The 9,125-nt window shown below is 44.9% G+C and overlaps 1 protein-coding gene and 3 non-coding genes across 9 annotated transcripts in view; 1 reads left to right on the top strand and 3 right to left on the bottom strand.

The window, feature by feature from the left end:
* Positions 1-275: 275 nt before the first annotated feature.
* On the bottom strand, positions 276-347 carry TRNAP-UGG. Its single transcript has one exon. It is a non-coding gene; the product is annotated as a tRNA-Pro (tRNA).
* Positions 348-1,497: 1,150 nt separating this feature from the next.
* On the bottom strand, positions 1,498-1,588 carry TRNAY-GUA. Its single transcript is given in 2 exon segments — positions 1,498-1,533; positions 1,552-1,588. It is a non-coding gene; the product is annotated as a tRNA-Tyr (tRNA).
* A 284-nt stretch (positions 1,589-1,872) lies between these two features.
* The window catches only part of RNASE11 (ribonuclease A family member 11 (inactive)), a 122,755-nt gene continuing 115,502 nt past the window's right edge, over positions 1,873-9,125 (top strand). For 3 of the 6 annotated variants that reach the window (XM_045059636.1, XM_045059637.1, XM_045059638.1), the window contains exon 1: positions 1,907-2,090. The gene's annotated coding sequence lies outside the window, so the exon portion shown is untranslated. Of the gene's footprint in view, positions 2,091-9,125 lie in introns of all 6 variants that reach the window. The other 3 variants (XM_045059642.1, XR_002158461.3, XR_002742993.2) reach the window with 3 other exon arrangements.
* Positions 2,685-2,757, bottom strand: TRNAT-UGU. The gene has a single exon. It is a non-coding gene; the product is annotated as a tRNA-Thr (tRNA).

Below are 9,125 nucleotides of genomic sequence, written 5' to 3'. Positions count from 1 at the left end.
GAGCCCCACGCGCCGCGGCCTCTAGGACGCGACCTCCGGGGACAGCGGGCCTTGGGACACCGGTCCCGGCTCCCAGGAGCGAGGCGGTCCCTCCGAGGTGTCCGCTGGCGGAGAGTCTAGGAGACGAGGCAGTTTCTTCCCTCATAGCTCATCAGCCTCACCTGGCACGTGTTCGTCCAGTGCACCTTTCTTTTGCAGGACAGTCGGAAAGTGAGAAAGTTTGTACAGAACTAACTTTGGCGTAGTTTGAAAGGAAGGAGAAAAAGCAAAAGTCTGGGCTCGTCCGGGATTTGAACCCGGGACCTCTCGCACCCAAAGCGAGAATCATACCCCTAGACCAACGAGCCACGACAGCAAAAGCTTGCCCATGTTTCCTCTGAACATTACTTTTCTAGTCACAGTTGGCCGCCAGGCTGCTCCTGAGTTCTGCTGCATGTGGTGACATTACCTTTTGCCTTGCAGCCCTTTCTCCCATCTTCACAAAATCTCACCCTTTTGAAAGCTGACACGAGTTCTAGCTTCGCTTATTCTCCCCGATCCACGTTTTGGAGCCCTCCAGAGGCCGGATAGGGTGAAGAGAGGCGACTTTTCAGACCTCAGGCGGCGTGTTGGGCTCCACCGAGCACCGCCAGACGGCTGAAGCTGCGAGCTGGATCCTGGAGGGAGCCTGGCGGGGGCCCGAGGGTCCGAGCCAACCTCGCCTGCGAGGCTGTAGGGTCCTGAGCCCAGGCCGGACACGCTTGCAGCTACCTCGCGCGAGCCTAACACCCTAGGGGCAGGAAATGGTGGGCCTCAACATATGGGGAGCCGAGGTCAGTGGGACGTGCGGCCGTCTGGCACGTGTGGGGATAGTTCAGGCCCCTGAGGGGGAATCGACTTTTCCATCTCCCCACCTTGCCTCACTTGTTTCCTGGGTCTGGAATTCTCTCTCCTAGGCTCAGCCCAACTCACGTCCAAACCTGTTGCAGTTAACTGCTCTGGCTCAAAATCTTTTTTGTAAAAGTATAAAAATATATAAAAGTTGTCTTGTAAGGGCCTCCCCCCTGAATGGCTGTGTATATAGAGTGCGGGCGAACACTCGGGACAAGGGCCACAGTTTAGGGGTTTTCTTTTGCAAATTGGGGCCTCTCAGCCCGTAGGGCGCAGACATGTGCATACAGCGTTTATAGACAATGTTCTTCTGTACCAAACAGTGGTCTTGGGTTTTCGAACCGTAGACTTCAGGCAGCGATCCAGGATCAAATAGAAGCCAAAAGAACACATCTGAGGGAAAATTAAAATTAACTCCCAGCCCTTCCAATTCGCTGCCAGAGTTGGCTCGCAGTCGCCTCCTCCCTAGAATCTGTGCCGAACGGTTTCCACTTGTTCACACACGCTTGGTGAAGCTCAAACTCTTTCTTTGGGACAGGAATAAGGTCTGGACAAAGCAACTCTAGAAGACCCCCCAAAGAAACAAGAGAGCGATGGATTCTTGGGTGACACCAAAACTGGAACTCCTCCTTCGAGCCGGAATCGAACCAGCGACCTAAGGATGACCGCACGGGAAGCGCACTACAGTCCTCCGCTCTACCAGCTGAGCTATCGAAGGGGGCACGCGTAGCATCTCTCCAGAGTCACCTATTCAGGACATCCATAAACAGAGGCGCGTGGGAAAAGATCTTCTGCCGGCGAGCGGACACTTCAGAATCACAAAGCCAGCGTGTGAAAAAAGTCCCGCTTCCGCAGTTCTGGGGACAACCCTTCTAGAGTGGGATTCCCCTCTTTCAACCAGAGGGTTCCAAAGCAGGGCCAACCCATGAGCTCTTCACAGGCACCCCCAGGTCCCTTGCGTCACGTGGCCGCGCGGGGCGGGGGCATCTGCTCGCCCGGGGGCCGTTGGCTGCGGCGGTGGGAGACGCGGTTCTAGCCGCGGCACCCGGCGCCAGGCGGAGGGCGGGCGTCGGGACTCAAGCCTGCGCCCCTTCCCGTTCCCTCCCTTCCTGCGCTCGCCTCCCAATCCAGGCGCGGCTGCACTGGCGAGCTGCAGCTCTCTTCCGTTTACACGTCCACAGACTCGGGGAGGCGGAGGATGTGGAATATGGCACGTACGGGTAAGCCCGATGTTTCTGTGAGAAGACTTCTGGAGAAAATATTTAAAGGTTTTTGTAAAGAGGAATCCACAGTTCCTTTGAGTCAGTAACAAACTTAGTGACCCAAGTCTCCACCTTACTTTTCCCGCTGGCATACCGAAGGTGTTCGAAAACCCACTGAAACGGGACACCTTGCTGGAGTGCCCACACTCCAGAATCCCTCGCCCGGACGGCTCCTCCCCTTTGGCGAGGGGAGCTTTTTCTGGGCTCCAAGCCTGCCAGAGGGTTGGACCCCATTCTTTTCCCCCACCACCATCAGTCCCGCAGGGCTCCCGCCGCCCTCAGAGAGGGCTCTCGCGGCCTGGTCAACAGAGTTTGTACGTCCGCGGGGCAGGCAGCGCTTCCCGCCGCTTGTAATGGCCTCCGCCACAATCCAGGCAGCAGAGCTGCACTTGCGCAGTAGCGCCTACGAGGTGGCTGCTCTGCGTGGTTTATTCGGGTTGTCAGCCCTGCGGCGAGAAGATATAAGGACCGAATTTCTTCGGGGGTCAAAGTTACTGGAGAGAGAAGGGGTCCAGGAGTGAGAGCGATTTAAAACAATAAGAAAGAACAGGCAGGCCCCAGCGAGATTTGAACTCGCGACCCCTGGTTTACAAGACCAGTGCTCTAACCCCTGAGCTATAGGGCCTCGCGGGCTAACGTCTCGCTTCTTTCTTTGAAAAGGAAAGTTTTTAATGCTGGTTCTTTGTTAAAGGATCAAGTGTAGGAGGCAGATCAAATCCGAATTTCGTTTCAATCAGTTTACTTTTGGAATTCGGTCAGCAGGCTCCTGCTAGGGATAACACAGTGTGAAGGCCAGTAACAGCAACCACCACTATTTTAAGATTGGAGAAATCTGCTTAACCCAACACAATCTGACACAGTGAAAGAGTCCACCTCCCCGCCTTCACACTGAAAATTAAGAGGGGAAACCAGGCGTAGAGGAAGTTGCCTACCATGGGTCTCTCAGCTGCAACTGGACCTTCCCACTTATTTTCTCTGTGACTCAGGATGGCCGCCGACTTTCAACCGCCTACCTCAAGTTCCTTACATGTAGGGACCTTTCTTACAGCTTGAGTTTCCACGCCAGAGCAAGCATTTGTTAATTCATTATTTAATTCATTTTTCCATTCAGCAGACACTGACTGAACTCTAATTCTGTGCTAGGCACGAGGAACAAGGCATCAGATAGGGTCTTGTTCTTGAAGTCCCTGTCATAAAGTCTTGTGGAATAAAAGCACTTTACTTTTTTACGAAAGAGAACAGTGAAAAGTAGCTGTGCCAGGTGTGAGGGGGGTAGTGGACAGGGCTGAGCTTCGCAGATTCACAGTGAGCCATCACAGAGGCAGGCCTTCAGGTGGGGATGGGGTTTGAGCTGCACTTCGAAGGGAGATTAAGACACAAGTCTGGGGGCGGAGTGATCTCTGGTACAAGAAAATATATGAGCAAAGTTGTGAGAGAAAAACGGAGGCATTTAAGGAGCCAAGGCAGAACAGTGGCTGGGGCAGATGTCTGACCTCCTGGAAGCATGGGAAGGTAAGACAGGTTAGTAGGAGACCAAGAGACTTTTGGAATGAGGTTATGCCCTTTAAAAAATTGAAAATGGAAACTCACCAGGCATTGATATGCAGAATGAATTGAAAGGAAGAGAAACCAGAGTCAAAGGAACATCAGAGACTGGCCAGGGTACAGTACTCAACTATAAAGCTGCAAGAGGGTGACAGTTATGGGACTGGAAAGGAAGGAAGGAATGAGGGAGAGGGAAAGCAGATTCAGCTGAAGTTAAATATGAATAAAGAGTCAGTCCAGAGTCAGGGAGGACTCTCAAATATTATACCTCAAAAAAGCAAGATGATATTTTCAGAGGGGAAAAAAAAGTCCAAAGGAGAGATAGGTATTTGGAATGGACAGAGGGGTGAATTGCTGGGATTTAGGTAGGCTGGATTTGAAGTGAGATTGGAGGAGTTTATGGGAATTGTACAATAGCTAGAATACTCGTGTCCTGAAGTCCACAGATTAATAGGCCATGATTAGATCAATTTACATGAATTATCCACTGAGTTAGAGCCTCGAAGAGTCATGTGCTCTTGAAGGAAGAGAGTACAAAAGGAAAACTGAGAAAGTCTGAACATGAACTGAAGAGCTCTGTTGCAGGCATTTGTCCTATGAGTGACTCCCCAACATTTTTGAACATTGTCCTTATATTTGGTAATTTCACATAATATAAGTCTGTCTTAGAAAACTTGCTTTCCCAGCTGGGTGGACATGTGACCTAGGTTCCACCAGTAAGATTAATCCAAGGAAGATTTCAATTTAGGTGGTGAATGACACCAGAGGGAAATCCCATGTTTTTTTCAATGGTGAGATAAAGGGCTTTCGTAAGTCTGTAGACCGTTATCTTTCTTCGGGTTGGGAAAATTCTTGGTCAACTTTTCAAATGCTGTTTTGCTATATTTTTCTTTCTTCATTTATGAAACTGGAGTTAAACCTTCACACCTCGTCCTTCATTTCTTTTAACTTCTCTTCCATATTTTCTTTTTGTCTCTCCAGGTTGCATTCTGAATAACATACTCGTAATATACTACTGCTCTCTACAGCTGTGTTTAATCGGCTGTTATATCTGCCTACTGAGTCAATTGTACTTATAAATTCTAATTTTCAATTCTAGAAGTTCTATTTTATTCTTTTTTAAAACTATGAAGCCAAAAATTTTTCCAGTTTTACTGAGATATTATTGACATACATCACTGCATAAGTTTAAGCTGTACAGCACAATGGTTTGACTTCCATATATTGTTAAATGATCACTGCTTTGGCTTAGTAGCATCCATTATCTCATATAGATACAATAAAAAGAGAGAGCAAAAAAAAAAAAGAAAAAAGTTTTTCCTTGTGAGGAGAACTCAGGATTTATTCTTTGAGTGATTTTCATATATATCCTAGAACATGGGTAACTGTAGTCATCAGGTGTCCATTACATGTACTTAAGTACTTATTTATCTTGTAACTGGTAATTTGTACCTTTTAACCACCTTTCTCCTATCCACCTCTCCCCAACCCCTGCCTCTGGTAACCACAAATCTGATCTCTTTTTCTATGATTCTGGGCGGGGGGGGGGGGAGTTGTTTGTTTTTGTTTTTAAATTCCACATATAAGTGAGATCATATAGTACTTGCCTTTGTTTGACTAGTTTCACTTAGCATAATGCCCTCAAGGTCTATCCATGTTGTCCCAAATGGCAATATTTCCTCATTTTTATGGCTAAATAATATTCATATATTATTATATTACATGTTATGTGAGATATTATATATTAGATACTATATATTATATATAACAACTTTATTCATTCATTTGTCAGTGGACACTTAGGTAGTTTTCATGTCTTGGCTGTTGTAAATAATGCTGCCATGAACATGCAATTGCAAGTATTGTTTTAAGCTAGTGCTTTCAGGGGTGCCTGGGTGGCTCAGTCAGTTGAGTGCCTGACTCTCGATCTCAACTTAGGTCTTGATTTCATAGTTGTGACTTCAAGCCCCTGTTGCCCTCTATGCTGAACGCAAAGCCTACTTAAGAGGAAAAAAAAAGGCAGCAAGTTGTTACTTTTGTTTCCTTTGGGTATTTTCCCAGAAGCAGAATTGTTGGATCATATGGTAGTTCTGTTTTCTATTTTTCTGATGATTCTCCATATTGTTTGCTATAGAGGCTGTACTAGTTTATAATCCCACCAACAGTAAAGCCAAATTTTGTAATTTCCTATTCCTTGCAGACATTTACCAGCTTGTTTTTTATTTCTTTAAACATAGTAATTATATTCATTTTAATATCTATAATGGATAATTCCAATAGTATTCTATCTACTGTTTTAGGTAATTCTTACTCAAGTCACTTTGTTTCACTTTGTTTCCTTGTGTAATTGGTCATCTTTTTCAATGAGCACTGCTCAATGTCTTTTCAAAATTATATGCAGTGAATTTGGGGGGCCAAGATGAAGGAGACTTCTGGGGGGGGAAATTATATATATATATATATATATATATATATATATATATATATATATATAGCGCTTCGGTTTCTCCCAGGCACCTGGAGCACCATCAACCCGAAAGGACACTAAAAAAATGTTAGTGGCCAGACATTTGCTGAGCCTCCAAGATGATGTTACCAAGCTGTAAATCAGGGAGAATGGAAACCTGCAGTCACAGCTTCTCATTCCTTCTGTTTTCCCTTGCTAAGCTCAGCTGATTTCTGCTGAGCTCCATAACCATTATTGGAAGTAGGAGGATAGAGGTAGGTTTACTTCTTGTTCATCTTATGGGAACAGCTCTTTAATATTATGAATTTAAACTTAATATTTGGGGAGAGTGTCTCACCAGACTTTCTATTTTTGCTAGGTGCTGGGTCTTGACATCTGTCCCTCTTGTTTCTCCCACCCAAAGAGGCTGCCAAAATTCTAGCCCAGTTTTGCAGTAATTAGCAAGTGTCTTCAGAGCTACAAAGGTCAATGCTTCCCTTGCCTCTCAGATTCTGTCTTTTGTTTAGATTCTGGCCTAGTCGTTGCTTACTACCATTTTAAGTACTTTGATGCTTTTAAGAAGATTTGGTAAAATCTTATCCAATATCTTATCATTTTTCCTCAAAGAGTTTGGTCCAAATTAATTAGCCCACAATTACTAGAAAGGACATTAGAGTTGGAAGAGCTGTAACATCAATCATATTCTACCACATGAACTGAGAAGCAGAGAAGGCATTACTGTAGGAAGAGCACAAGGGAGAGCATGGGGAGGTGATAGTGAGAGAGGGAGCCTGCCTGCACACCTTCTGAGTCCCTGGCTGTGGCCCACTCCAGAGGCCTCAGCATGCTCCACTTTTGGAATCTATGAGATTTTCCTGGATCCTTACAGAAATCCTCCTTTTTTATTTTAGCAAAAATTGTTTTCAACCTAAAGACTCTCAAGTACCCTAAAGTGCTCTCAGTCTGTGCCTCTTTACCTTACCGCTTTTGTCTTCTAATATTCAGACCAACATTTACCCAATGACAGGTGTATATTGACAACAGATCTCTGTTCCAGTCAACTTGATCCACTTATAATTCCCCAAACAGAACTCACACCTTTTTCAGTTGTGATCATTTGCTTATCATTTCTTCAACTAGAGTGATTTCCCCTTTCACCTTACCTGTCAAACACTACTTATCCTGGAAAGACCATCTCACTGTTCTAACTCAGAAAGCCTTTACTGTTTACCAAATAGATTTCATCTCTTCTCTCCTCTGAAATCCATGATACTTTTTCTTATCCTTGCTGTTCTTTCCATTCCACTCCCACTCTCAAAAGACTGAAGAGGACAGATATAATGGAGGTGACCCATGGCACCTAGGAAGTAAGCATCCAGCCTGACATTACCCACTCAACATATATTCAGTTGCTTATGAAATTATCGATTTGTTCTGTTCCCCTTCCCATATTTCTTCATCTTATATGAAAGACTGCCAAAAGGTAACACATATTTTAATTTTATTTTTTAGTCTTCCAGACCTACTTCTAAGTTGTGGTTTCCTATCTATTCCTATTTTTCTTATTTTACTTTTTAAAAAAGATTTTATTTTTAAGTAATCTCTACACCAAGGTGGGCCTTGAATTCACAACCCTGAGATCAAGAGTTGCATGTTCTACCAATGGAGCTAGCCAGGCACCCCACCTGTGTCCATCTTTTTGAAAATGCAAAGACACAAAGAAAGAACAAATGAGAAGGCAAAGAAAAAAGGGAAAGAGATTCTAGTGCACTTAGCTATAGACTACTAAGTTTATTTTGTTTTAAGAATCATATGCAAAAAAAATTTTTAAAAAAGAATCATATGCATTAATGGGGCACCTGGGTGGCTCAGTTGGTTGAGCATCTGACTTCTAATTTCAGTTCAGGTTGTGATCTCATGGTTTTTTGAATGGAGCCCATGCACTGATGGCAAGGAGCCTGCTTAGGATTCTCTCTCTCTCTCTGCCCCTCCCCACAAGCATGCATGCTGTCTCTCTCTCTGTCAAAATAAATAAACATTAAAAAATCATATACATTAATATAACGTCCTCAGCTTATACCTCAGCTCCTTGAAGGGAAGGTTGTATGGTTCATACTTCTGAGTCTCCAGCTACCTAGCCAGGAGACCAGCACATCTCAGGGCATTAATAAGTATTTGAAATGGAGAGCTAACAAATGCAGATATATGTGCAAAGAAAAAAGGATATCATAACCCACAGAAATCTGGACTACCATGGAATCTTTTACTTTCCTCTTCCTGGAATTCTTGGTAAAACAAACACTAAAAATCTCCAAGGGCATTCCAGCTCTCATACAGTTTAAGTGTAAATTCCAGGAAACCAGGTGGCACCTGAATTCAGGTGCCAATTCTCATATGTATGTGGTCACTAAATGGTGTGCCAGATACCAGCACACAGAGCATCCTCATGGAAAAGGGGAGAACTTACCTAAACATAAACATATGGTTACCTACTGAGAGTGAGAATCTCTAAGGTAATGTCCTCAACCAAACACTAAGCAAACACTAAGTAGAATCAGTTTGACGTGGCATGTGCCTTCAGCCCTGCTGGGCAGGTTCCCCTGGAAAATGTCTTGCCTCCTCTCTCAAGTTAGTGCATAGTTTCAGACTCCCAAGGATACATGCTTTCCACTGGGAGAAGCCTCATTCTGTCCTGCTAAGTGGATGACCAGTGCCAGCCACCTTTCGGCTTTTCTTCAGGCCTGAGCAATGCTGGGTGTGGTCTGAGCTGCATCTGGGTGCTCTCAGGTTTGGCAAGTAAGATAGGCAAAGGGGATGTTTCTTGGACTCAGCTTCTACAAGACTCTGCGTTTCTAAGACCTGGAGGGAATGGCCTTCAGTCCCAAATAGGTTGAGCTTAATTGCAGGATTTGAGCAAGAGATTTCATGTTTTTAACAGTGTGAGGAAACTAAGACTGGGTATTTAGGGGATCAGAGCAAATGAAAACACAGTAGAGAATGTC

The sequence above is a fragment of the Felis catus genome, chromosome B3 (genome assembly GCF_018350175.1).
Source record: "Felis catus isolate Fca126 chromosome B3, F.catus_Fca126_mat1.0, whole genome shotgun sequence".
NCBI lineage: Eukaryota > Metazoa > Chordata > Mammalia > Carnivora > Felidae > Felis > Felis catus.
The sequence above is the reverse complement of the archived record's forward strand: the minus strand, read 5'-3'. Positions and strand labels throughout refer to the sequence as shown.